Source organism: Arachis ipaensis, chromosome B05, assembly GCF_000816755.2.
Source record: "Arachis ipaensis cultivar K30076 chromosome B05, Araip1.1, whole genome shotgun sequence".
Classification (NCBI taxonomy): Eukaryota; Viridiplantae; Streptophyta; class Magnoliopsida; order Fabales; family Fabaceae; genus Arachis; species Arachis ipaensis.
Genome location: NC_029789.2, coordinates 27,721,034 through 27,726,775, shown reverse-complemented (window position 1 = coordinate 27,726,775; position 5,742 = coordinate 27,721,034).

Sequence of the window (5,742 nt, the reverse complement as noted above, 5' to 3'; positions counted from 1 at the left end):
GAGAAGTACCACCCAAGGCAAAATGCTCATGCGTCGGCCCTGAAGGAGGCTCGTTCAGGTCTACGTCTAAGTGTGCCTGCATGCCCGTGGTCTGTGTCCTCCGACGTGCCGCATCATCCTCCTGCATGATGGCACTGATCTCCTCCAAAAAGTATGAACCGCCAAAGTCCGCATCAATACCATCATTGGTCAGCAAGTCCGAAAATAGCTGTCCTGGACTAACCCATGTCTGGCTCTCATGAACTGCCTGGTCGGAGCTGGGGACACCAACAAAGTAATCGCCAAACGGCCCTCCTCCAACTCTATCTCCACCATGACCCAAATTGTCCCCCACACTAGACCCATACCAATCTCCACCCTGACCTCCTCCACGAGGGGTACCGTCGCCTAACCCACCATCCCCATGATGATCTCCATCGTCGTCATCCTCGTCATGGCCCCCGTAGTGGTCTAGTCCAGCACGGACCCTGCGTCATCCACCACGGCCCCCTCATCTGCCTCCACCAGCCCCCCTAGCGTCCCCCTCGGCCATGGCCTGGTCGAGCCACCTCTACTCACGCTGGCTCCTACGTTCCCGACACGAGCTCTCCGCTCAACGCAACGCCGATCCGGAACGTCATCCACCCGATCCATCTCAGGCACTCGTCCTGCACCTCTCTGTGTCGCCTCGACCAGAATAGGCACGGCTCTCGGATCACTGAGGTACAGCTCAGGTGACAGGAATCTCTTACCATGCTGGCCCCACCAATCAAGAAAATCATGTGACGGACCTGGGTCTGCCACAACATCAAACCGGAGAACATGGTCGGCTCGGTTCTCCCAATGAAGGTGCCAGAACTGCAAGCTATAGGGGAACCAAAGATCTCCACCTCTGCCATCGTTCGACATCAAGAAGTCGATTTCAAGGGCGGGCTGGGGTTGGGCCTGAACTCCACCAAACTGCGGTAGCATGCGATCTACCTGGTGCCACTCTTTTATGGCGAAATATATCAGTGTTGTCACAGACCGCCATAACGCCGTATGCCGAGGCTCCAATATCTCTGGATGCACAACCTGTAGAATGTCGGGAGAGCTATACGGCATCCAAATAAACTACGAATACATAGCATCAGCGTTAGGCCAACAAGACATGCTAATATCAAAGATGAGTTAATATGAAGGACTAGTTCATATACTTACATCCCCAGCCTGTAACAGGTCTAATCTGAGCCTCCACAACTGCACTCGAGGTCCCTTCTCGCTCGCTGAAGGATTGTGACCTAACCACCTGCAACTCACATCCGTGTTATAACCACTATCAAAATAACAGTAATAGTAATAGTAGACTGAATAAAAGTAATATAACATTCTAAGCGTGGACTGAATAAAACTAATAGGAGACATAAACAAGAAAATAATAACAGTACCTCGAGGCAAATAGCCAGCTGAACATATCATATCCAGCCGGTCTAAATCCAGGAAAGCGCCAGAAGATCCATGACTGAAGTAGCTGTAATGGTCCGGCTAACTTCACAACATGTCTGTTGGCTACTCGGCACATGCACCAGTATAACCACAAGAGAGCAGCTGATCCCCAGCTGTAGTCACCCATGTCCTCAAGTCTGGCCACATACGGGAGCCACCTATTGTGGATACGGTTGCCGGACTTGTCGGCAAATAACTGGGTGCCTAACAGCATCATGATATAGGCCCGGGCATACCTCCTGACTGTCTCCTCATCGGCATCCTCAGGGAGCTCTCTGAAGGTCTCCTGGAACCAACTGCAGTTCACTACAAACTTCTGGATTTGGTTCGCAGGAGGTAACACACCAAGCAAATCCTGGAACCAAACCCAAGCTGGCCGGCCACCCTGGATGTACGTCTAGAAATCTGTCAGGCAACCGCTAATATAACGTCCATCGACTAGCAGTCCTAACTGGTACGCCACGTCATACAGTGTGATAGTGCACTCACCGAACGACATATGAAATGTGTGCATCTCCGGACGCCACTGCTCAACGAAAGCACTCACCAGGGGCTCATCTAATCTGAACCATCTCTCATTCATCCTCGCAAGATGTTATAAGCCAGCCATCTGCAAGTACGAAACGTACCTCTCGTCCAGACGCATGCCCTACTGCCGTCGCATGCTCGAGATGCATCGTTGGGGCTGTACATATAATGTACTAAATGATTAAAAACAAATTTAATCATTCACTATAAATGCTGATTAAATAAGAAGACCACTAATAAAATCACCACCAAAACCACCAACAAAACCACTAACAAAGCCACCAACAAAACTACCATGAAAACCACTAATAAAATCACCAACAAAACCACCACCAAAACAACCAACAAAACCACTAACAAAACCACCAACAAAACCACCAACAAAACCAGCAACAAAACCAGCAACAAACCACTAACAATACCACCACCAAAACTAGTAACAAAACCACTAATAAAAAAACTGCCAACGAAACCACTAAGAAAGTCACTAGACAAACCACTAAAAAAGCCACTACCACAACCACTAACTAAACCACTAATAAAACCACAAGTGCAAAATGACTAACATAACCACTACCAAAACCGATTACAAAACTGCTAGCAAAACCGCTTACCAAACCACATACAAAATCACTAACAAAAACTATAAACTCATTCTGAAGAAATGTTACCAACATCATTCACTATCAAAACCACTAAAATAACATAAAAAAACAAACAAATAAGTTACCGAATCCTACTTTTAAAAAAAGGAGTCCATACTTACCTCTTCGTTGATGACACCAGCTATATGGGCTACTCCATCCAACCGATAAAGTCTGTCCGGATTATCCCCCATCGGTTAAATACTCTGCTCAGCCCTTTCTTGGAGTCATTTTTAGGTCGTTTTCTCTAGGATTTGGTAGGGTGTGCTTTTGGAATACTAGTTCGAATGAGGTTGGTTCGAACTCCTTTTATAGCCAAACCATGAGTAAATCGAAACACCCCAATTCGAATCACTATGAGAACGAAAACTGAGTAATTCGAAGCTGGCCAATTCAAATTACTATGGAGAGCGTGTGTGTGTGTGTAATTCGAATTAGCCTGATTCGAATTAGTGTGTGTGTAATTCGAATCAATTTGATTCTGATTCGAATTAGTGCTTGTGTGCGTGTGTTAGTAATTCAAATTACATTGATTCGAATTACATTGATTTTCTAATTCGAATTGATCTAATTCGAACTACATAGAAAAGTGTCTCTGGTTGATTCATGAACCATTTTTCGTTTTGGCTTATTGGTGAATTTTTTGTTTCTCATTGGCTTATATATGTCATTTATCCTTTTTATTTTATTTGTGTAAAAAAATCGAATTAAAATATAACCAAAAAGAAATCAATTAGAAAAAATAAGAGATTAGAAGATATTAAAAAGGGTGCGTGGGGGATTTGGAGCATATCATTCAACCTATAAGCTATTTTCATTAACTACTTTTTTGACAGGAATCTTTCGTAGTCTCGTTATTGATTCCTCTCTCCTCAGTCATTTTATTTTAACTGAATTCACTCTTCGTTGATCTCTTTTTTTTGGACTTTTTGACAGGAATAAAATTTCAAAAAAAAATATGACAGTAAATGTTACAATTCTTATAAAATTAATAGAAAGATCATTAGTCTAAAGTCAAAAGCCAAAAGCCAAACGTATATAATTTGTTATTTTTTTTTAATTTCTTTCGATCTCATTTCTTTTGATTGATTTTTCATCCACATCAGTAAATTGCAAATTGTTTACTCAAGTAAAAAAAAAAATGATATTCCATGATTTTATTATAATTATGTTGAACAAATTTTCTTATATTATTTGCCTAAAAATCCCATATTTTGTTATAGTAAAAAGAAATCAATCATAGTATGGTATTTGTTATTCTTTTTGGTCTGTGTTCTTTTTCCACTACATCAAAACAGTATTTCGCAACATTTTTTTAACTGCTTAGTAAGGGTTTAAATAATCACTAAATCTTTTCATGACGGTTAAAAAAGCATCACTGATTCAGACATTGCTAAGTGATATAACGACTGTTTTAGACCACCGTTGATAAGAGCGTCACTAATTTGTAACACTTGCTAGTGTGTTTTTTTTATGTTATACAGTTTCACTAAATTAGTAAATTTTGCGATAGTGTTTTATTATATTTTGTGACTGTTTTAAACTGTCACAATATATTTAGCGACGGTTTAAAATCGTAACTAAGTTACTAATTTCAGTGACTCTTTTAAACCGTCACAATCTCTTTAGCATCAAGTTTATCGTTTTAAATGCTTGTGGTAGGTCAAAATTGTCACAATCTTTTCAGCATTAAGTTTTTTTAATTAATTTTTACAAAAAATATTTCCCTTTTAGCATTAGATTTTTTTATTAATTTTTTATTAGGATATCATTCACCCAAATTAAAATCCTAGCCAACATGACTTTGATAAATTTATTTTAGAAAAATCAGTTTTAAAAATCAATTTGGCAATCAAGTTTCAATCATGTATAATAATTCTACTTTCATTATAGTCATATCAAATTTAGTGGAGTCCTAATAGACATCTCTAACTTCAATACAGAATTGGTCCTAACCAAAAATAAAGTCTATAGAATGAGAACAAGACTTTCTAATTTTCTGCTAAAAAACACAATTATACAAATTCATTCTCTATCAATAATAAAAAATTTCAGCAATAGTAACACCAAAATTGGTCCATACATTTAGCATGTAAGTCCATAAAATTAAGTATAACATATATCCTTATCTTATCTTAGTAGAAAAATCGGGTGGTAATTGACTCCTTGACGATTCAGAGAAAAATTTACTTGCTCCTGTAGTAATTGTACTTGTTACAAGTTTTGTATTCAATTCTTGATAGTCTACTAGTAGTAGTAGATTGCATAGACACTATTGAACGAGACGAAGATCTAATCACTTGAGATGGATGAATATCAAATCTTATACCTCTAACATAGCTTGAATGCTCCTTGCAAACTACTTTAACATATGCTCTATTTCAGAAGCATCCTCACCAATATCCTTTTGTAATTCTTCTTAAATGATATTTTATAAATAAAATATCACATTAAAATCTATTTATACGTAAAAAATCTATTTTCCAATATTGACATAGCTCTCTATCTACAAAGGATTTTAATTACTTAAGTTTGAAAAAGTGCAAGTTGATTTGAATTGGAGAAATCAGAGTCCAAAAGAAAGGAAGTCATGGAACAATGTATTATGGATGAAAGGGAAGCTTATTATCAATAATATACAAGATCTTGTCACTCAAAATCCTTTCACAATAGACAATAATAACTGAACCAAAACATTTAGTGTAACTACTTAAGGGTGAAAATTTTAAATGCATGTAAGAAAAAAAAATCATCATCCAAAACTCGTAATTACTATAACGTCATCCAAGTCAATCATATCTTCATTCTAATTTTAGATACCATATGTCTCATCAAATTTTCTTAGGCTACATTTGGAACAGAGACTGAGACTGAGAGATAGAGATTGAATTAAGTTCCTATATTGTATTTGGTGTAAAGTGTACAAGACTGAGTTATGTCTCAGCATCTTGTTTGGTTTAAGATAAAAATAGAGACAGGAATATTTGAAGTTACTAAAATACCACTAAGTATAATTCAACATTAAAATAAAACCCTAAACCCCTCCCAATATGTATTTCAATTTTCTTCCACCCCCTTTCTCCTTCACCCTGTGCTCAAACTGCGC